Source organism: Melospiza melodia, chromosome 1 (assembly GCF_035770615.1).
Source record: "Melospiza melodia melodia isolate bMelMel2 chromosome 1, bMelMel2.pri, whole genome shotgun sequence".
Taxonomy (NCBI): Eukaryota; Metazoa; Chordata; class Aves; order Passeriformes; family Passerellidae; genus Melospiza; species Melospiza melodia.
In genome coordinates, this window is record NC_086194.1 from 170,662,934 (window position 1) to 170,687,027 (window position 24,094).

Below are 24,094 nucleotides of genomic sequence, written 5' to 3' on the forward strand. Positions count from 1 at the left end.
ATTCCACTGAGTTGTGCTCTAACTCTGATCCATTCTTCTCTCCTGAAGGCTGATGGTCAGGTGAGCCTTAAATTAACAAATTACCTCACAGGTGTGAAACTGGAAATCTCACAAACCCAGAACTTCAGCAAAGTATTTTGTTTGTGGATACTGGTGCATCAAGACAGTCATGACGAAATTTTTCTTTCTCTGCTCCGGATTACAGTTTTCAGTCTCAACCTCCCCATCAGCAATTGGAATTAACACTTATTTTTTCTCATTAATTTTAGCCAGAAAATTCACCAGGAAGAGGGGGGAAAATTACATTATTTTAATAACTTCAGGCTTAGAGAAAACACGCTTAAAAAAAAACAAGCCAAAGAATAGATAATTTTGGAGACGCTCAGCATGAGACATTTTTGTAAATAGATTAGGAAAATACTACAGGGGATTTGACATTATTAACACTACAAATATGAAGAGAGTCCAATCCTGAAAGATGCTGAGTCTATGGGAACATGCAACATTTGGCAGCCCTCAGGAAGCTCTCAATAACTCTTAAATTCAGGCATAAAGTGCTGTGATCCTGAGTCGCCCATTAAAGATGCACTAAATGTTTCCACTAAGGGAAGTCCCAATTATGTGGTTTTATATAGAAAAAGGGAAAGTTAATGAATGGAAATGTAACAGCTCTGACACTGCTGAAGCACTGAGCTGTCATCCTCATAACTTTCTCAGGGAGATAAATATGCTCTTTCCAGCTCCCTCAGAAGTTATTATCACATCTGATTTACAAGCAGTATAAAGGCAGAGAAAGGGGAAAATTAGTAGCAATTTTTGGAGTTTTTTCATAATGAAAATTTTAAAAGCTTTTCTTAAATGAGCAGTAAGGAAAAAGCACATTTTTCTTAAAGAAAAGAAAAAAAAAATCCCCCATGGATTATTAACTAGTTTGTATCTAATAAAATAATCATGTTGGCTAACATGCCAGCGTATCATGTTAGAAACCTCCTGCATTTAAAAGCTTTCTTTATTTTTCATCTCAGAGATTTGAGGTTCCAACTGTCCTGTAGAATGCTCCAAATCCACACAGCTTTTAAAGATTCCATATGCAAAAGGCACCAAGATTCACTAAAGGCAGCTCAGATTAGAGGCTGCATTTTAGAGAAGTTCTTAATGCAGTATGTGTAATCCATACAATTTTAATATGTGTAACTAAATGAAAATATTTACTTTCTTGAGGCTCCACTGTGTTTCAATTGTGCATTGAAGAACTTGTTTAGGATAGAAACCCAATTTTTATGCTGTTGGAGTGAATTAGATTAATGCTACTTATGCTGTCTGCTGTTCCCACCATCTGTCTCTGCTTGTTTCACTCTGTTTTTCCATTCCTGGTAGAAAACACAGAAGAAAAAGCTGCCTCCACAGCTTTTTGCTGTTCTGATGGCATCAGCTGGCACTGTCCCCTGACAGCAGAGCCCTGTTGAGCTACAGGTTGCAGATGCATTTCCTAAAAGGCAGCTTCAGCTCTTCAGGACTGTCCTGCCTGAAAACAGCAAGGAAGGACGGATGAAAAAGTGATTATGGGAGGACAGGTGACTTTGACATAATCCTCAGCTTCTTTTCATTGAGAACCAAACCCGAGTTTGTTGCTGTCAAACTCTGCATGCAAACAAATAAATCTTCACATCTCTGTGCATTTTCTGGTGTTAGCATCGTTTTGAGAGTGTCAGTAGAGATGCAGATGAATGCCATAGCAAGAGACAAGAGGCAATTCATTGAATCCCAGGCAGGCAAAATCTGCACCCATTCAAAGCAGGCAAATCCTCAGTGTCGTTTTAAGGTGGGTGCCTGCAGTGTGGGTTTGTCCCAACATAAGGGTGTGAGCCAGTCTGGACTCCTGACACACACAGAGTCCATACAGCAGTGGGTGAAGCTCAGCTTAAAACAAGATGTTCATCTTTATTGGGATGAGTCACATCCCTGTTCCCATTGACTCTGCTGGTACAGAGCCTACTGCTGTTAAATGTGAGAATTTAAACCCTCAGTTCATAGGGAGATGGCTGGATTGTGCACTTCCAAAAAAGAGTAGAAGAGCACATTTTAATTCTTTTACCAGGGACCAAACTGTACTCTACAGAAGACCTTGGTATTTCCATCTATATGACATTAATTGTAATGATCTTCTGGAGAAACTCAGGGATTTCAGCTTCTTCTTTTAGAAATTTCCTTAACACCTCAGGTTCTCAGATCACTTGATAGCTGACAGATTTATGCCCTTTAACTTTCTCTGGGAGAGTGGCAGGTGGGGAGTGCAGAAGAGACAAGATGTGTAAGCAAAGGAGTTTGGTTTGTCCCATATTTTGCAGAGACTCCAAATCAGAAAATTGAATTGTTCAGGTTTTTTTTGCTGCTGATATCTCCAGAAATATTCCAACTGCCTTCAGCAGAGTGACCTGAAATACTTTGATTTTGCAGACTCAGCAGCAGAAATGGAGTAAAAGTTGGGAAAGGAGAATATTCACAACTACTCCATATTTCCAGTTATTATTTTTAGGCATCGAGCCTTGGCACAAAAAGGGAGAAACAGTCACCAGCACATAAAGAAGTTAAATGTTCAGCATCCCAGTGTTTGGTGAGTAACAAAGCCAGCATGCTTGGCAGGGAAATATGTTTATGGATCTGATCAGGCTCTTAAAGAACATAAAATATCTCTCACACCATCATTTGAAGTGCCTGTGTTTGACAAAGAGATCAAAACGAGTTCAAAAAGGAAATCTCAGTGAAAGAGGATAATCCAGAGTGGTTTTCAGTAGGAGAGAAACAACAGGACTGCTTGTTGTTGTATGTGTTAAAACCATTACAGATGAAACAGCACAGATCAAAAGGGGGAAAAAAGCCCCAAATGAAGAAAAATCAAGAGAAGCCAAGGTATGCTTTCAGGTATTTTAAACCAATATTTCACAGTACAATGTTCATGAATACAAAATGTTACCTTTTAATGTTAAATAAAACATCCGACAAACAAGCATGACTAATAAAAATGGAATATTCAGTTAAAACTCTTATAAATAAAACTATGCATTAAAAAATTAGTGTCATAGATAAAGAAAATAAGTGTTTTATGTGGAAAAAATTCTGACATCTGCCCTTAGTCTTGTTTCTACTATGCTTGAGAGAGGCTGAGATAAGAACAGCTAAAGTCTTGTTTTCTTAAGGAACTTATATAGTGATTAATAATTTCATAACCTACCATATCTTAGTTTATGAAAATACATTCTTTTTGAAAACAGTTTTCAATAATCCATGTGACTGTTTAAAAATATTAAATTACTTCAGAAGCAGTTATTTACTAGTGCTAGCTTTGTCTATTTGTCACTTCAGAACAATTTTTTGTTGCCCATTATTTGACTATTTAATGACCTTCATCCCTATTCATCCGCTACAGTCTGCAGTGAGGTAAAAGAATGGTCTTCCTCTTAAAGAAAGGGGAATTAAGGCAAAGCAAATACAAGAGCATTTCTTGACATGAAGGAAATTTTTAACTCTCTGTAATTCTCACCTTCTGTTTAAATTGCAAATCCAACCTTCAGGTTGGAACTGGATTTAACTGTCTAGTGAAACCACCTTATCTTTATATTATGTTATTTTAATGGGCACAAATCTAGTGTATATATTTTAGAAACTACAGAGTAGAATGCAGAAACTAGAGCACAGATATCGCATTCTGCGCATGTAAAATTCAGTAAATATCACAAGAAACCTGACTGTTTCAGTTTTTATACTGCATTACTTTACATTTCATGAGGAACGATCCTTACCCAGACTTCATGCAAGCCATGTGCCTTAACCACATTGCTGAATATACAATAGATAAAAATCAGTGGTTTTTGCAGTTTTTGAGGGTTTTTGGTTGGTTATTTTTTTTTTTTTTTAGTGAAATAAATAAATAAATACATGAAATTAAATTGTTTGCTCTGTGTATAAAAAGTTATCCTCTGGGATACAGTGTGGTTTTCACATAATTATGGTGTGAGCCTGAAGGCAAAATGCACGAATGTGGAAGATTTTGCCTGACAGGAGTTGTTTTACAGCCTGTCAGCCTGACCTCAGCGTTGGAGCATGTTTTGGAGTAAATCACCTGGAGCAGCATCCCATGGCTTGTGCAGAGCCCCCAGGGGACACCAGGGGCTGTGAAAGGCAGGTCCTCCTTGGCCAACGTGATCCCATTTTATGTGGCAAGGTGACTTCAGGGATGGTGGAAAGGCTGGAGATGTCTCTGTGGATTTTAGCCAAGCTTTTGTCCCTATTTTCCCAACATTGTCATGGATAAACTCTTTGCTCAGAGCTTGGGTGGGTGCTCTGTTAATTGGGTAAAAACCAGGCTGAGTGTCCAGGTGGGGAATGGAGTTAAATCCAGCTGGGGCCAGGCACCAGTGGTGTCCCCCAGTGTTGGGAATTGGGGTCAGCCCTGTGTAATATCTTTGCAAATGACATGGATGAAGGAATCAGGCAGTGGTGGAGTCACCATGTTTAGATGGATTTAAAAAAAAAAATTTAAAAATGTGTGACTTTGGGACATATTTTATTGGATCGGTTGCATATGTGAACGTAAAAGTCTTTTCCAACCAAAACAATTCTATGACTTAATGAGGTTTTAAACACATATTTTGAAAGGTCCAGCCAGCCTTGTGGCCTGAGACTTTACTGCAGCATCCAGGCAGTCCCAGCTACTCAATTAAGGAGATATTTTCTCTGTCCCAGAGAGAGTTTCTGTCTGAACCCTAAGGGTTCTGCACAGGCACTTCTTGAACAGCAGTGGCTGTGTGTGCCTTCCAGGAAAGGGAAGGCACTCTGGGAATACAGAGCAGGCAGTAATAGCTCTTAGCAGGGTGGAACTAAGCCATTAATTGTTACCTCAGTGGTGTGTTACACCAGGGAGACCCAGATGAACTAAATCGTGACCCGCAGAACTAAATCATGTGGGAAGACAGATGTTTGTTCTGATGAATGAGGTCTTCTCCCTAAAAGAAATAAACTGCTTCCTAACATTATGTTACACACGCTAATGCATCTTGCACAGCAGTGGGAAGAGATTTGCTTTGGGAAGACTCAATGCATAATTCCTTGTTCCCTGTTGTTATTCAGTTCTTTATTATTGGGATAATTTATTATTTGTAACTAAAGCCCTTTCTAAAAACCTCCAGCCTCCACTGTAAGCGAATGCTTCCTAACTGATCGATTTGGGGATTTCCTCCAATTAAGGTAAAACAGGGAATATATCACAGCCAAAATTAACATTTGATTGCTTGCCTCTGTAATGGTTGACATGTGGGGCTGCAGTTCTTCAGATGGGTCTCCAAGAGTGGAACTGTACTGAAATAGGTCCATATAGACAAAACATGTTATTGAATACAATTTTTCCAGGCAGAATCTCCCAGTAAAAGTGGAGCTGGCTACCAAGGGAAATGATTAGAATTAGACAATTTCTCTTCACAGCCCATTTTGGGATTCACCGTTATTAGTTCTGACAAACCCTTTTTCTCCCCAGCTCCAGGGAAATTCAAAATTAGAGGCTGCTGCTTTGTTTGGTACATTCAGGGAATTGTACCCTTTAAGTATGTGTTAGTGTTCATACATAATGTCAAGCCAAAAAATGAGAAAGCAAATGAACTGGTCCTGGAGGGAGTTCTGCAGATCCTGGTTTTTCCAATCATTGCTGATAGCACACAATCAATGCTGGTGGATAAACAGGAGGGCTGAACCAAATGACAAATACTTCCAGTCACAGATATTCTTTGGAGTGTGTCTTCCACAACCCACTAGAAATATTGTTGACTTTGCATTTTATTAATTTGGAATAGACCTGGAAACCCAGTTTGGTTCAATCCAGTCCAGCAAGACTGTTTACAAGGGCAGGTAGGGACAGGACAAGAGGGATGGGTTCCAACTGCAAGAGAGTAGATGTAGATTTGAAATTCACTCTGAGGATGGTGAGGCTCTGGCACAGGGTGCCCAGAGAAGCTGTGGCTGCCCCAGCCGTGGAAATGTCCAAAGTCAGGTTGGATGGGGCTTGGAGCAACCTGGTCTGATGAAAGGTGTTCCTGCCCACGATGAGGGGTTGGAACTGGGTGATATTTTAGGTCTCTTTTTACCCAAACAATGGTTCCTGTAAAAGCAGAACTGATTTCAGTCCCATGCCAGTGCTGTGCACCCCCACATCTCCCACCTTAGTGTTTGCTTATTGACACAGAAAACTTACAAGATAAAGCAAGGAAAGTGAAAAATCTAAGTCCGTGCTCTGAGTGACCAGACCATGAATTCTCCAATCTCACACAGAAACTTTGCCAAAGACTCTGAACAACAGCCTCAAGCTGCAAACAAACCCTTTTGCAATCAAATTTAGTTAGCCATGGAAATTTTGACAGATGAGTCTTTGAATCATAGACTGGTTTGAGTAAGAAGGGACCTAAATTAATCCAGTTTCAACCCCACAGCCATGGGCCAGGACACTTCCTACTAGACCAGGCTGGTCAAAGTGCATTTACCCTCTTGACAAGTTTGGTGAGCTTCTATTGTGAGACACTAGATGCTTTTTGAATGATTTATCTCATCTGCCTCAAGTGATGTACAAATTAGTCTGAGCAATTTATCAAAATTTCCAGTCTATGTGATGGACAGAGATAGATAACTACAGAAATCTCTGTTGAAAAGAGGAGGGCAAAGGAGGTTAATTGAATTTCATTAATAATGATAGAAGTGTTCAGGGAAACAAAAGGAGATACTTGTGAAGAAATGGTATTTTTCCCTCTTTTTCCTTGAGCTGTATACTGGATGTGACCACATATTTATTTAGCCAGTGACTGGATTAAGTAGTTGCTTTTTCCCTTCGGGGAAGGTTTAGATTGGATATTATTAAAAACAAACAAACAAAGAAAAACCCCACAAAAACTCTCAGCAACCTGGAGGTGCATAGTGGGATGTGGGAACAGATTACATTTTGGGGTTGCCTCTAAGAGTTCCACTAAAAAGTAATAATTTGCATCATCCGGTTGGAAAGATAAGGGCTGGGAGTCCTTTGTGGCACAGGTATCTTTGGTGAACTCACCCAGCTGATACCACCAGCTGAAAATTCAGGTTGAATTGAAGTGAGGTTCATTAAATCATAGAATCACAGAAACCATGGAATTGCCTGGCTTGGAAAGGATCTTAAAGATCATCTCAAGGGACGTTTCAAGGTCCCTACTATGAGCAGGGACACCTTCCACTATCCCAGGTTGTTCCAAGACCCATTCAACCAGCCTTGAACACTTCCAGGGATGGGGCATCCACAACTTCTCTAGGAAAAATGTTGAACTCAAACAATATTCCTACCTATTCTTTCTTGGACTATGCCATTGACTTGCTGAAACCTCCCTCAGGCTCCCAGGAAGAAAGCTTTGTTCAGGACAATCTCTTAAATTATGAATTTCCTCCCATATGACATTAAACTGCTGAAAGCAATCCTGGAAACCCCTTTAAATATGTGTATCTGTTAAACACAGTTTGCAGTTCTGTTTTCTGCTTCTCTGTCTCTTGGTTAAAATCTTTTTGACAAATCTGTCAGTCCCAATCTTCTCAGGGGATCAGTCCTGGAGCCACATTTAATGCAAAAGCTGGAGGGAGAGGAAGGAAATGCCTTTTCTCACTTATATGGGATACTGAGATGCCCAAGGAGTGGTGGTTGGTTTTGGTAAGTGTCAGAGGACTGCTAAGGAAGAAAATAAATTTTGCAAGGATCCAGAAGGTCATTAGGTCAGTCCCTGAAATGTCTGGCAGGTTTTTATCTATGCTCTTGAAATCACCCAAGGATAGGGGTTGCCTTTACACTCCTGAGGGGAGACAATCTCTTCCAAAGCCTCACCATCCCTTCTATCAAAAGGTTTGACATAAAACTACATGAACATTCCCTCCTGGGAAGTGTGTGTTGCTTTCTACCTATGTTGAAATCAGAACTGTTTATTCCCTTTTACTCCATGGTATCTTCAGCAAATTTTAAGATTTTTTATTATCTTTGACTAATGCATAACACAGACTATTGTTGAATTTTGCATCTTAAAAGAACTCTGATTTTTGTCCTGCTAAGTTCACACAGAGCTCATCTGTGACACTCTGTAATCCCTTTGTGGGCTTACATATCCTTCCTGACACAACTTCGCCTTTCTTAAAACCACTTTTCACACCTTAATTTGCCATGTCAGAACACAGAGTTTAGGGGGAAAATTAGGTGGTAATATTTGGCTTGTCCCTCTTATTATTTATTTTACTTTTTGAGATTCAGATGAGTCACTGCCCACCAGTGCCTCTACTTCTCTTGAGTCTGGTTTGGACTCAGATGGGAACCCTGCCTTCATCCAGCTGAGACTGGAGTTGTCTGTTGGGTAAGAAAAAGTGGAAATAAGTCAAGATTTAACCTCTTTTTTACACTGGTATATCACATATGTTGAAGATACAAAGAACATTTCCAACTTGGAGCAGTCTTTGCCACCAGGAAGATTTTTACATCCCCTCAGCCCTGAGGGTCGTGAAAGCCACTGCCTCCTTGTCCAAAGGAAGTGGAGAGGATGGGAGGATATGGGTACGTGGATATTAGATTTGGGAACAGAGTAAAATATCAAACTTTCCACAGGCGTGGATGTTTTTTTTTGTCATTCTTCTTTAAATACTCTTTAAGTATTTATAAAAAACTTTGTTGTCAGTATCCTTCTACCTCTGAAGCTGAATTTGTCATCTTTAGGATAGGTGGAAGCTTCAGTCTGCCCAAGCCTTGATCCTAATTTTTCTGAGAAAAAGAAGATTTGGGTTATTTTAGTTTTCTATAAATGGGGGTCAGGAATCCAAGCAGGAAAAGATAAACATCATATCTTTATTTATCTCTTTAGAGATAATGTTGCAACCCAGGAATATCAGCGCAATAAGTGACTCACTTTTATCTGGTGATATGTATCAGGCCATTCAGACCTTTTGCTATAAAAAACCCACATCTTCACAAATTTTTTTTTGTAGAAATCAAATGAAATAAATAATTTAGGGGTAAATTTTCAAATGTTTTAAGGATACATGTTGTTTTGCTTTGGTTTGGTTCATTAGTTGGGGTTTTTCTCGTTGCATTGAATTGCCATTCAGAATTAAACTCAACTGGAGGTTAAGAAAAGGACATGTAGGTGTCCTTTATGATGAATAAAGCTACAAAAGGTAATAAATAAAACATGGCAACACTAACCACTGGAGACATCTTGTGCTTTTATCTGCACTGTAATGAAATACTTAACCAGTGAACATATGTTATACTTGAAAAAAATGACCTTTGCCAAGCAACAAGATTTTTTTGTTCTCCCTTGTCTAGAAAAACCCACAAAACTGTATAGAATCTTACAATGTTTGTAGGTTTATTAATTCTTCCTTTTTTTTTGTTTCTTACAACCTAATGCAGCAGTGATGAAATACTTGGGGGGACACTCCCAAAGGCTGTGTTTGACACCTGTGAAAACATCCCCAAGGCATTGGACAAAACCAACGGGCTCCTGCTGTGCCCTGCAGGGTCCTCACCAGATATTTAATTCACCATAATAATAAGAACTTTGCTGTTTGTTGAAGAATGGGGGCAGGACAGGCAAAGCACTAACAATTTACAGAAATCCCTTTGAGCTGGCAGCAGCAGCTGCATGTTTTGTTTCAGACTTCGTTCCATAAACTGCTGGTGGGGAGCCACTCCAGTTGTCCTGGTGAGAAATCCACACAGAACTAAAAAAAAAAATTAAAAAATAAATATATATAATCAAAGAATGGTTTGGGTTGGAAGGGAGTTTAAAAATCATCCCATTCCAAGCCCCTGCCATGTCAGGGACACCTTCCACTGGACTAGATTGCTCAGAGTTTCATCCAGCCTTGGCTTGAAGGCCTCCAGGGATGGAGCAGCCACAGCTTCTCTGGGCACTGCCTGAAGGTTTAATAAAGTTGTAATCTGATGTTTCAATGTTCATCTCTTTGCCCCCACAGCATATTTTGAAAATACCAAAGAATGCTGAGATCAAATCCAGCAGACTCTGAGCCTCTACAGCCACCCAGGTTATCTTGGGGCTGTTCCCTGAAATATTGCACAGAGGAATCATTCTGAGGTCTCATTTTGGAACTTGCTCTGCTGCTTTTGCATCTCTTGTCACAATGGTCCTGGTGACATTTTGACCTTATCCTGTCTTTTCTGTGACAGCCATTCAAACTTCATAAAAAGTGCAGCTTCATTCTTCTCTTGTCAGCCACAAAATAGTTCCAAACATGAAAATTACATAAAAATATTGATGTGTCAATAGTTACTCAACATCTCCTTGATGTGAATGGGACAGGTTTTGTTCTTCCATGGCAGTTTTCCATGACTCTGCTATTCTCACCTTGTCCCAAATTATGTAGAAAATGCCAAGTCCAGAGTGACAATTCCACCCTTTTTGATTCAAACAATAATCCAACACCTTAGTAGTGCCTAGATTTTAAAAATAATCTTGGTCTTCATATTTGCTCTTCCTAAAGGGTGCCTTTTTTTTCCTTCATAACCCTCTGGTTTTCTTAAGGGAGGCACGAGACTGACCTCAGGCAGCAATTATTATTCTTTACCTAAATTTATGTGCCTCTAACCAGCAATAGAAATATGACAAATGAGTATCAGTGGAAACTGTAAACCCCAGACTCCCCTGGGATTTAGCAACTTGCTTAATGAGAAAAACAATAACCATGCCAGTCCTGGGAGGGTTGAAGATAAATGACTGTCTGTTGTTGATATTTTGATCTATGGGACAAATATGGTGTTTCTCTTGAGAGAAAGAGTTTATATAAAGGCAGTTTATATACAGAAACCCATAGGCTGTGTTCTTTGCAGGCAAATCCACTTCATATCACTAACAGAGAAAAGCAGAAATGTGTTTTTAAATCACTGCCTTTTCCTAGGCTCTAAGAGGAACAGGTTTCCCCCTTCTCTTTTTCTTTTATTCCTTTTTTTTTCTTTACAATGTCTTGAACTAAAAGACCACCCAATGAGTGGAAAAATACCAGGAAGGTCACATTACAAAATTCACAGCTCTCTCTTAAACTGTCCTTTGGAGAGCCACACACAAAGGCTCTGAAGGCCAAAGATGTTATTTAGTGTCAATGAAATATTTTAGCAAGGAAAAAAAAAAAAAAAAAGCACATGTAAAGAGAAAAATTCTAATGCATCTCAGAGACAGAATTATTAGAAATATTTCACAGAATTTCCAGTAATATTGCTGGTTTTCCCTTAGCTTTCAGACTGTATTGTCATAGTCTGTGATGTAATATCATTATATTTTATGAAGACTGTATATCACACTTACTTTAATTAACCCAGACATGTCATTTTCTGTCTGATGGCAAGTTTCTTGGTGTCAAAATAAAAGATGGTTTTTATCTTGAAGAGAGCATTGTGACTTTACTGATACAATTCTCTCGTTGTTTAACCCCAGCTGGGAACTGAGCCCCACAAAACCACACTCTCTCACTCCCCTAAAAATGAGAAAACTCATGATTGGCAATAAAGACATTTTAATAGGTAAAAGCCACACACATCAGCAAAGAAAAACCAGAAATTCAATCCCTGCTTCCCATGGACAGGCAGGTGTTGAGTTACCCCCAGGAAAGCTGGGCTCCATCTTTGGGAAAAGAAGCATGACAAGAAAATGATCGACAGATTAAGTACAATTCTGGCAAGTGGAAGCAGGGAAACTTTCAGTAGGTTTGAGTGTTTTGTTGTTTTATTTTTATTCTTTTTTTAAGTGAAGGAATTTAACATCTGAAACAATTCACCATATAGGATTAGCCACTTTCAAAGAGTTAAAAAATCCAGATTAGCATTTGTGAGGACAAAATCTCCTGAGTAGCAGCACACCTCTTGTCAGGCCCTGAAAAAGCATAAAAAATTGAGCAGCATCTGACCTAAAGTTTCCAAATTCTCGGGAACTGGAAGCCACAACAAACCTGACACAGTGAAGGGGGTGTGTCATTTTGGGACCCTGCAACTGGAATTTGACTGAATGCATTGACTATGCCACAAAACAGATTAAAAAGGGAAAGCAAAGGATAAGAGACACATTTCCGCAGTGGCACACATCACATTTTTCTTGTGAACTGTATTTTTAAGAGACCTTCTATCACATTTCACTCCTCACTCGCATCATTCCCTCCCCAGACTTCTGATTCTTTCTCTCTTGGGGTCATTTTATCCTGTGGATCTCTGCCTCCACCATCTGAACTGAACAACATTTTCCCAGATTTTTCCTCTCTGTAGCTCAGATGTCAAGGGATTTTAGCAGCAGGGGCTTTAGAAATTGTGACAGATTGCAGAGATTTTACAACTGTCCATTAAAATGAAGGGAGAAAGATGACTAAGAGAAAAATAAGTGGTTTTTAAAAACTTTCTTTTATAAAACTGTGGCAGCATAGCTTTTGTTACAAAAAATGCAAAACCAGCCAGGTGAAACCAGCAATGGATTGATAAGACAAAGCAGGTTTTCATTACACATGAGCAGTGGTTGTGTGATCATGGAATAAACACTAAAAGCTTTCACCAACCCTGCTGAGGCTTTTGTGGCTCACCCTCCAAATTACCTCTCTTTCTCCTGTTCCACTCCAGGGGTTTTACCTCACCTGCAATCATCCCTTCAGGCCTTCTGACACGGCCCAGCCACTTCCCCTGGCTCATATTTGTTTTTGTGACACTTATTGGCTGTGATGGAAACCAGCAAGGGGCAGTTCTCCCACCCCCATCTCCTGCCCCCATGGAACCGAGCGCTGAGTTGTGGCTGGGGAACATTAACTCTCCAAAGGAGCATGGAAATGTTTGCTCTGACTGGTGATCTGGGAGGTTTTATTGTCATGATTAGCGCTTTGGTCTTCTATTCTTAGCTCCAGTTCTTGCTTTTAGTGCCTGCCATATCTCAAGGGGTTTTGCAGAGACAGAAGTAATTTTATGGAGAGGAATGTGGAAGTTTCCATGTGGCAAAAAGTAGGGAATGGGAGTGCGGTCAAGTGGGCAGCAAATCAGGATATGAATCAAAGACTGCTGAAACTGAGAGGATCAATAATATGAACTGCAGGGTCTTTGGGTCCAATATAAATAGATATATAGATCTATCTATCTATCTATCTATCTATCTATCTATCTATCTATCTATCTATCTATCTATCCATCTATCTATATCTATATCTATATCTATCTATCTATCTATCTATCTATCTATCTATCTATCTATCTATATCTATAAATCTATATATATCTATATATCTGTATCTATATAGATATATATCTATATCTTATAATGCTGCATCTTTGTGTGGGGCAAAAATGTAAAAATATCACTTTTTTTGGTGAAAAACTATGTTTAATAATATGTAGGAGGGACTGCTAAGAGCAGGAAAACAGTGTATTTCTCAGTACTTCTCTATAATGTTTTGTCCCTTTAGTTGTAAAGTGTTTTACTGGGAGATTAAATACAATCCTTAAATCCTTTACTGTCAACAGCGTTTGAGTCCAAAGCAAACAATGCACAGAGCAGTATCAAGCATTTACTCCTGATCAAGCAGGGAATTGATGAGCTCAGAAGGCAGCGCCAGGGTTGCCTCTCTTGGCCACAGGTAAGGGGAAATCTCCGCTCCAAAATGAGCATCTGTGATCTTGCTTGCACAGATCAAACCCCTGTTTATACTGTTGTGAATTTGGGAGAAATCCATGGGAGACTGTGAAGAAGAAAAAGGTTTCAGTGCTGTGCACAGAGAGGTGGAAGGGGAAAAGTGACTTTTTGAATCTTCCCAAACATCCTCACCACTCCAGACCTCACTGGATTGTCTTCCTAACTCATCATCTCCCTTTATCCTCTCTCATTTTTATTCTTAACCTGTATTTCTTGGAGGCCTGACATCATCTTCACATTCTTCCCCTGGAATTCTACCACACTTTTGATGCCTTAAAGGGCTGGAAATGAGAGTGAGGATCCCAGAGGTGCCAGACAAGTGTTTTGCCTTTTGGGGCCATCTCACAGGGTTTTTTTGGTTTTTTTTTTTTTTTGCCACAGCTGACAGAACAATGAACTTTCTGATTCAATTACAAACTTTCATTTCCCCTCACCAGGAAAAATGAAGCAAAAACCCAATGCACACTTCTCATCAATAAAGCAGACAAAATCAAGCTCATGTACAGGCACAGATTAATTAGTTGTGAAGAATAACAACATACTAGGATGACAATTTGTCTTCTCAGTGCTTTTCTGTTGTCCCTTAGTCTTTGGAAACTGCCCCTGCCCTTCAGGAGAGGGCAAACCTCGACGAACTGAGTGGCTGGAGAAAGGCAGAAATATTCACCTCATGTAAGAAGCTGACAAAAGTGAAGTGATCTTTCCTTTCCTGGTTATTCTTCAGCTTCTAATACGAAATATTGATGATTTTTAGCCCATGGACACTCCATAGAAGTTGTTGATCATGGAAAGGGGTGGCTGACTGTCAGGATAGCATAATAGATCCTGTTTATGTTTTAAAGCATAGATTATTTGATCCCATTTCTCAATAAGATCAAAGATCAGAAACTGAATTCTATTGCTATAGATCCAACATGGAATAGGTCATACCTGGAATCCACGTGACTTGGAGGAACAAAACACATTAACTGAAGAATTAGCAACAGTTTCCACTTCTGCCTATCTCAGCTCAAACATGAAAAGTTGTTTTGTCTTTACTATATATCCATATAATCTGAATCCTCTTCAGCTGGTGTTCAATTTCCTCCCTGTGGATGTACCTTCTTTCTCTGAGTTTTCCCAATAAATTCCTTCACACTATCCAGTGCCAGAGTTTTGTGACCATAACCCACAGATATCATTTCTCAGGTGTCATCTACAGTGAAGTTCTTCACAACAAAGTTTTCTGATTTTAGTAATATATAAAGCCATTGATGAATCCTCTAATGACTTCAGGGAATGGAGAGTGACCTTTTTTTCAGTCTTTGCACTGTGCTTGCACTTTCTCCTTGGGGGACCTTAAATATTTCAGGGCATTTATAAAGTTTGACTTCTTCTTGCCTGCCTGCCTACCTCTGCGGAGTATTTTATTTGGTCTTATGTCAAATGAAGATGCAGGCTCAGAAGGTTAGTAACACTTAAAAGCAGAGGAAAGATCAATATGGGATTTGGAAAAGTGGGAAGAAGCAGCCCTGATGGAACTTTATAGCCCACCAGAGAGTGTTTTTATCTTGGAGCTTTGTGAAGGGAAAATCAGTCTAGACTCACCCTACCTAACTGAGGCTCTAAATTTTGAACACATCAGCCCTTGGGAAACATCAGAATCTCCAGAGGGTAGTAGAGTCTATCCCAAGATCTTTTTCCACTGACTGTAATAGGAGCTGAAAGTGGCTGTGCTCATTTTTAAATGCTTAAAGTAAGATAAGGTGAATCTGGGCTCAGCACTGAATCCAACTTACCTGTAAAGAAAACGAATGCTAAAACCATCCTGCAGATTGAAGAATTGCTGAGTCTGTGCTCGGAACGTGCAGGGCTGGAGGATCCTGGCAGAGGCTTCTCAGCACTTGGCCTTGCTGCTGAGCATGTCAGAAACGCCCCAGTGGAATCATAAAGCCAGGAAAGAAAAGGCAAAGGACACCCCAGAGCTGCCTGGTGTTTTCCTGCCTGCTGCTGTCAGCACTGCCTCTCATTCCAAACTTCTGCCTTTTGCCAACTGCCTGGTGGTCAGGAATTCCAGGAGCTGCTCTGGTGCATCAACATTCTCCATGAAGTCTTTTTTAGCTTTGCTTCCTTTCTTTATCTTGTGTGCCAGCAAGTTGGGTACTAAAAAGTTAGTGCCACAGTTAGACAGAGGTTTGGAGTACTCACTCCTGGGGTCCCTTTTTAGCAAAATCTACCCTGATCTTGTGAGACCTCTTCTTCAGTATTGTGGCCAAACCTCAGCCCCCAATACAAGAAAAATGCTGGAATGAGTCCAGAGAAGGACACCAAGTTGATCCCAGGGCTGGAACACCTCAGCAGTGGATCCAGGCTGGGAGAGCTGGGGTTGTCCAGCCTGGAGAAGAAAAGGCTCTGGGGAGACCCAAGAGCCTCTTCCAGTGCCTGAAGGGGATCCAAGAGATCTGGAGAGGGACGTTTCACAAGGGCATGAATAGCTAGGATGGGGGGTGATATTCTTAAACTGAAGAAGATTGGGTTCAGAAATTCTTTATGGTGAGGATGGTGAGGCCCTGGCACAGGTTGCCCAGAGAAGCTGTGGCTGCCCCATCCCTGGAAGTGTTCAACACCAGTCTGGATGAGACTCTGAGTAACCTGGGATAGTGGCAGCTGTCCCTGTGCATGGCAGAGGGGTTGGAAATAAATGACCTTTAAGATCCCTTCCAGACCAAACCATCTTGTGATTCCTTGATCCTGCTTTCATGTTTTGCAGCCAGCATGAGCCAGAGTCCCCTGGGCTCTCTGGTTTGTCTCTCAGGCAATTATTTTCTCCTCAGAGTTCAAGTCCTCCAGGGATGTCACTGCACTCAGCATGGAAGCACCTCTGCAGCTACACAAACACATCCAGACCCTGCAGGGTCTCTGAGCTGTGTCACCCCCTGAGACACACAGTGCAGTGACAGTAATGACCCATATAAACCCCAAGTTTATCCAGTAAATGCCTGCTACAAAGTCTTTCATTCATATCTACAAGCTGTGTGAGCAAAGGATGGAAAATGATGCTCCAGCTACACCTGTCATGAACTTTTTGGCTTTTTCCCCTTTAAATAAAAAGGAGGCTTAGGATGGGGATGATTCACTATATCCTACTGTACTCTTGTGATTCTTGAGCACAGGGAGATTCTGTCAAAGGGAGCAAAGCAGCCAGGCAGAAGTTGCAACAGTAGATTGAAAATTGAAGCAAAATATTTTGAAAAGTGATTTCAAGATGGGATTTTGAGGAATTTCCCCAGGTGGTTGGTAAGAGTCCCTCAATGGAGGTCAGAATTCATTTTTAATAGAGTTTTTTTCTGCATCTTCAAATATTCCACTTCAGGGGCAGAAAGATGTCACTTTAGATGGAAGGAAGTGGCAGAAGTGGCAGAAGTGGCAGAAGTGGCGGAAGTGGCGGAAGTGGCGGAAGTGGCGGAAGGAAGGAAGGAAGGAAGGAAGGAAGGAAGGAAGGAAGGAAGGAAGGAAGGAAGGAAGGAAGGAAGGAAGGAAGGAAGGAAGGAAGGAAGGAAGGAAGGAAGGAAGGAAGGAAGGAAGGAAGGAAGGAAGGAAGGAAGGAAGGAAGGAAGGAAGGAAGGAAGGAAGGAAGGAAGTGTCGGAAGGAAGGAAGGAAGGAAGGAAGGAAGGAAGGAAGGAAGGAAGGAAGGAAGGAAGGAAGGAAGGAAGGAAGGAAGGAAGGAAGGAAGGAAGGAAGGAAGGAAGGAAGGAAGGAAGGAAGGAAGGAAGGAAGGAAGGAAGGAAGGAAGGAAGGAAGTGTCGGAAGGAAGTGTCGGAAGGAAGGAAGGAAGGAAGGAAGTGTCGGAAGGAAGTGTCGGAAGGAAGTGTCGGAAGGAAGTGTCGGAAGGAAGTGTCGGAAGGAAGTGTCGGAAGGAAGTGTCGGAAGGAAGTGTCGGAAGGAAGGAAGGAAGGAAGGAAGGAAGGAAGGAAGGAAGGAAGGAAGGAAGGAAGGAAGGAAGGAAGGAAGGAAGGAAGGAAGGAAGGAAGGAAGGAAGGAAGGAAGGAAGGAAGGAAGGAAGGAAGGAAGGAAGGAAGGAAGGAAGGAAGGAAGGAAGGAAGGAAGGAAGGAAGGAAGGAAGGAAGGAAGTGTCGGAAGGAAGGAAGGAAGGAAGGAAGGAAGGAAGGAAGGAAGGAAGGAAGGAAGGAAGGAAGGAAGGAAGGAAGGAAGGAAGGAAGGAAGGAAGGAAGGAAGGAAGGAAGGAAGGAAGGAAGGAAGGAAGGAAGGAAGGAAGGAAGGAAGGAAGGAAGGAATATTTATCATCCTTACGCATTTTTCCAGGAACCTCACTATATGACTTTCCTTGCTCTGCTTATATCAACCAAAAACATGTTCACCTTGGAGGTAGGTTCTAATTTAATTTTTACATATATATATATGATTTCTAGCTATGATGATCAGAGATTTTGGCATTGGTCATAAATCCATTACACTGAAACAAAGATCACAAAGCAACAGTGACCTATTTCATTTTCTAAATGCTACCTGATACTCTTAAACCTGATATTCCTGCGGCTGACAGCATCCAAGGATCAGGAATCCCCATATTTTATTGTGAAACTCAGCAATTTCTGCCATCACTGTGTATAATCAGCAACCAAATTACTAATCATCATCATATTTTTGTTCATCTGCTTTCCATGGCAAGGTGAGGTGGATTTGGCCAAATGTCCAAAGCAAACGATAAATTCCGGAACCAGTAAAACAAAGAAGAAGCCAATTAAACTTCCTCATTATGTACTACTGAGCTGCCCCAGACCAATTACAACCATATTTCTTTGTGGTCTAATTAGGTTCAGCTCAGTTCCACAGTGTGGAAGGCTGTAATGAGTGAGCACATGAGAAGCACAGCCCAGACTCCATGTGAGGGATCATTAACATGCGCTGGGCTGCTGCCTTGGAAGAGACTGCACCTCATTATGTGGGTTAACACACTTAAACTAAATGGATGAATTGCAGCCACTCTCAGTGTTTCAAGTCCCCTTGGACTGACAGAACTGCAGATTAATAAGTTGTTAGAGAGTGATCTGCTGACCTGCTCCATTGTTCTTGGCTTTGGCTCCATCTGCTCTTGGAGGCGCGAAACGCTCAAGTGTAGGAATGTGTCAATCTCTGCATTTTCACTTTTGTGTCTCTCTCTGGTTTTTGACTAAGAAATTACCAAAATAGGTGAAAGGTAAAAATAAAATGCTTGGTATGTTCAATAAGTTCAGTTGGCACTGTATCAAAATGCAGCATGCACAGGAGGTAACAGGTCCCCTGCTAGCACAAAACAGCTCAGGGTAAAGGCTGAACTCTTTTCAGCTGGATGGGGCTGTCTAAAAGTCAGCATTTCACAGAATCAGAGAATGGTTTGGGTTGGAAGGAACCTTAAAGACCATCTTGTTCCAATCCCCTGCTGTGGGCAGGGACATCTTCCTCTAGACCACATTACTCCAACCTGGACACTTCCAGGGATGGGGCAACCACAGCTTCTCTGGGCAGCCTGTGCCAGGACCTCACCACCCTAATAATAAATAATTTCTTCCTAATATCTAATCTAAATCATTGCTCTTTGGGGTTTATATCCCTTGTTTAACAGGCTATGGAATTATGATGAGGTGGAAAGGGTGTATTGAAACTGACTGCCAACATCTTTTGTCAATGGAAGGAGAAAATGAATACGGAATTATAATAGTTGGAGCCAAATTAAATGAGAAAAAAATAAACAACAAAAACAAACCCTGGGATTTCAGGATTTCTTTTTTTTTTTTTTTTTTTTTCCTGTTGGTAGTAGATCTTTGAAACTTGTTTTCAAACCACACCATCACCTGGAAATGCCCTCAATGGAAAAATTAGGATTGAAGACGGTGAGATTATTAGATAGAAAAGACTGAAGGCACTTTTTCTGTCTCCCATTTACTTGTTTTTGCCACTGCTGGAGACAGAATACTGAGTGATGTGTAGCATTGAGCTGGGGCAGTAGAATTGTCCTCATGTCCTACCTTGTGCTGATGAAGGCATAGAAGGCTCCTCAAGGCTTCCTCCTGCTTAGTTCAAGCAGCTGTTTTCCCAGCACAGCAGATTTCACAGAATCACAGAATCCCCTGAGTTGGAAGGGACCTACAAGGTTCATCAAAGTCTGACTCTTGGAATTGTATATACAGTAAAATTTTTCATGTGTGTCCTGAAAGGGGAGAAAAAGTCACGAAAATTGTTGAAGAGGTGATGGTATGTGCAGCACTGTCAGTTTTGAGATCTGTCTCCTTTTGTGGACTCAGTTTTGGGCAATCAGTCATTTCTAAAGGTCTCAGAATCTGAGAAATTTCCCAGGCTCATGCATGGTTTGTCAGCAGCAGCACAAGGCACCCAAACAGGTTTCTTTTTTCATGTTCACATTTATCCTGAAGGCACCAGAGAAAAAACTGTTTCCTATTCCACTCCAGACTAAGAGGACCTGACAACTTAATAATTGAACTGGGTACTTAGCTCACCATGCCTCTGATGTGCCTCTTTTTAATTGATTTTGTCAGGATCTTTTTAACTTCTCTTCCACTGTTGCCAGCATGCTCTCACTCCTTGTAATGCCTTTGCAAAGAGGTTTTATTAGAATTTTCCCCTGTCATATCCCATTCTCACCTATTTGTTACCAATTAACCCTCTACACCATGGTGGTTTGCAGAACCTGCCAAAGTGAACTGTCTGCTGTTGGAAATCTTTGAGCTCTGTGTCTCTGCCAGAGATGATGCAAAGAGGAAGAAACTGTGCCTGTGTTTTCTCTCAAAGCATCAGTAACAAAAACAGCTGCTTAATGGCATTGTTAGATATTCTATTTTCCATGAGGAGGGCAAAGGAAAATGTACCTATGGAGTGAGTGAAGAAATAGAAAATAAATCTAGAAAATAAATCTTCACTTGCAGTTGCAGTCAATGGCTCATTGTCCAAATGGGGATTGGTAACAAGTTGTGTCCACGTGGAGCCAGCATGATTTAATATCATTATAAATGACACAGACATCAGGACTGAGGGCAGCCTTCTGCAGGGCTGTGAAGGATACCCTAGAAGGAAAGGATGCTGGGCAGGGGGAAATGTGAATTGTGTGAATCTGAACAAGGCCCAAGAACAAAGTCTTGCACCCCATCAGCAGTTCCTGCCCTGGGCAAAACACTCACTTGGGGAAATTAGTTTGATGTGTTACCAATGAAATCAGAGCAAGATGATGAGAAATAAACCCAAATGTTAAAACACCTTCCCCCCACTCCTCCCTGAATTTGACTTCTCAGTCTTTTGCCTGCTCCCCCTCAGTGGGGCAGAGGGGCAGGGAATGGGTCTTGCAGTCACTTCCTCACCATCTTTGCTGATCCTTCTTCCTCAGGGGAAGGAATGGTCTCCTCACATTCCTCCCCTGCTCCAGTGTGGGGTCCCTTCCACATGAAAGTTTTCCAGGAACTTCTGCAGTGTGAGTCATTTCCATGAGTCCTTTTCACAAACTGCTCCAGCATGGTCCCTTCCATGGGGGCAATCCTTCAGGAACAGGCTGAGCCTTTCTGGGATGCTTGTGGGGACAATCAAACCTTCTCCAGTGTGGGCTCCTCTCTCTGCAGGGTCACAGGTCCTGCCAGGAGTCCCCAAGAGCTGCAGGGGCTTGGCTGCCTCACCAGAGGGTGCAGGGGAATCTCTGCTCAGCTCCTGGAGCAGCTCCTGCCCCTCCTTCTGCTCTGACCTGCTCTGCAGAGCTGTTCTCTCACATTCTCACTCCTCTGGCTGCTGCTGGGGTTCCACTGCTCAGCCTGGAGAGGAAAAGGCTCTGCACAGACCTCATTGCACCATCTCAATTCATGAAGGGAGCTTATAAGAAAGACAGAGATTCCTTTCACCAGGGTGTGTAGTGACAGGAGAAGAGGCAAAGGTTTTAAACTGAAAGCAGGGAGATTTAGATTAGACAAAATGAACAAATTATTTATAGTGACGGTGGGGAGGCCCTGGCACAGGTTGCCCAGGGAAGCTGTGGCTGCCCCACCCCTGGAAGTGTTCAAAACCAGGTTGGAAAAGGGCTTGGAAAAACCTGGTTTAGAGGAAGGTCTCTGTGGCACGGACTTGGACTACACAATTCTTGAAAGTCCTTGCCAAACCAAACCATTTTCTAATTCTATGATTTGCCATGAATACACTGTTTTATAATGACCTTGTGAATAGTTTGCATTTTTTTAACAACATTTATCATTATAACCAAATTTCTAATACACAACACCCCATCTTTGTTGCCACTTGATTTCCTCCTTTCTTGACAACCTCTGTAGTTTCAGCAGAGAAATTCTTTACCTGGGTCATCAGTGCCAAATGATCTGCTGTGTGAGCTGGCCCAGGGAAAGCTCAGTCATACTAATGAGGTAATCACTGAGCTCCTAATGAATGGGATTAGTGACTGGGCAAAGATTGTTTGTCCTGGATCCCTTGTTCAAATGCAGCTCGAAGCTCTCAAAATATTTGCTTGCAATCAGCCACGAGCTGGGTTCATTTCAGCTCTCACTAACTAGATGAAAATTATTTTCATCTCTGCAGGATTTGCCAAATGTGCTGATGGAGGCAGTCTGCAGTTTGTGGGGGAGAGAAAAGGGGAGTTCTAGTTCAGAAGTAAACTCTCTGTAGTGAGGTAAAGCCATAGGTGTCATAATTTTTAATTTCATGCCAGCATGAAGCTCGGCTGGAGAAAAAGAAGAAGAGTGTCACTCTATTCATTAGCCTTTCTTAATAGCAATTAATGAATATTTAATGTAACATATACCAGTCCAGTTAGGTAGATTTTGTATATCTAAAGAAAAGCCACCAGAAACTGTGACTTGTGTTTCTTCTCCAAATCTGACTGTGCTGATTTAAGTTTCGCAGTTTTGACCCTGAGTGAGATTAAGCACCTGCAAATGCTCTCTGAGCATTTTCTGTGCTCAACCTTTACTGATGAAAGACTGTGTCAGCCCTTTGGAAAGGGAGCATGTAACTGATATCAGTGCAGGTGAGAATCCAGTTTAATATTTGTTATTAATTTCTAAAACTCCACAGCACCCAACCCCCATAACATAGAGAGGTAACATTTTTTTCTTTTTTTTTTTTTTCTTTTTCTGGTAATAAATATTTTTCAAAATCAAAAGATTTTGCTTTACCCAAAGAGTAAAAAATATATAATTTTGTTAAATTCTCTTTAATAATTCCTATGGTGTTTTAATTAAAACCATTTTTGAAATGCTTTATTTACTGGAGGAAAACTGCATTTATAACACATGACACATTTAAAGATGAATTTCAATGGCATTTTCAATCATGTTGTCAGGAGAAAACATTATGGATGAAAATGGAACAAACTCACAAACGCTGGTTGCATTGAAACATATTAAATGAAATCTGGAGCAAGACTTGGCATTTTTCATGAGATATCTTTCTTGTTTTTTTTTAAAGGCCACCAAAAAATCATAACATAATGTTTTGTTTATTTGTCCTGCTCTTTCAGTGAGATTTCTCATGAATAAATATGGTGTTCTGTGCATACAGTGGGATCAAATAAGCATCTAATTGATGTGTTGTAAACGGCACATGAAATTGTGGAAGTGCTTAGCTCAGATCCAGCAGAGCAAATTCTAAAGCAGCAGTGCACAGCAGGGAAATCTGAGCTAAATTAATTTTTAAACATACAAAAAGAGTAAAAAAATAAAAATAATAATAATAAAAAAAGAAGCAGACAAACATCTTGACTTTCACGGTTTTAAATGAGCAGAATTGGAGATCAGGAGCATGTTAAAAACACAAACAACAGAGATGAATTAACAGCTACTTGTCTTACAGCACATGGTATAGCAAATCTGGAGGCAAAGAAATCGAATTCCCCAGATAGAGGGGGCACAATTAAAATCTGTAACATAAGGTAAAACATGCCTGTGATGAAGAGGGGGAAAAATAGGCAAAATTATTCACAATGATACCAACACACAGTATAAAACTTGGCTTTTCTTTCATACAATTAGTGCTTGTTGGCTATAGCAGGATTAACATGACGTGATCAGAAATGCAGACACGGACGCGGGGCCTGAATGTGCAGTGCCTTGAGAATCCATCCCAGGGTGACCACGGCCTCTGTAAAACCAAGAACAGCTGGTGAGTATTCACAGGGCCCCCAGAGAATTTCTGGTGCAGAGGTGTCACTGATGGAAGGGTGGCTGCTCCCAAAAGGTACAGACAGCAACAAAGCAGATCAAGCTCAGGAAAGTGTATTTTCACTGATTCCAGACCAAGGTAATTGTGGAAGTGCGAGGGATGAGAAGACTGGGACAGATTACGCACAAAGGCTGTGGGCTCCTCATCCCTGGAAATGTTCAAAACCAAGTTGGGAGGG

General features: G+C 41.0%; 1 protein-coding gene across 3 annotated transcripts in view; it reads right to left on the reverse strand.

Annotated features, from left to right (window-relative positions):
- Positions 1-23,452: 23,452 nt before the first annotated feature.
- TSNARE1 (t-SNARE domain containing 1) overlaps positions 23,453-24,094 on the reverse strand; it is a 469,351-nt gene continuing 468,709 nt past the window's right edge. For all 3 annotated transcript variants that reach the window (XM_063174900.1, XM_063174910.1, XM_063174890.1), the window contains exon 14: positions 23,453-23,835. The gene's annotated coding sequence lies outside the window, so the exon portion shown is untranslated. The remainder of the gene's footprint in view (positions 23,836-24,094) is intronic.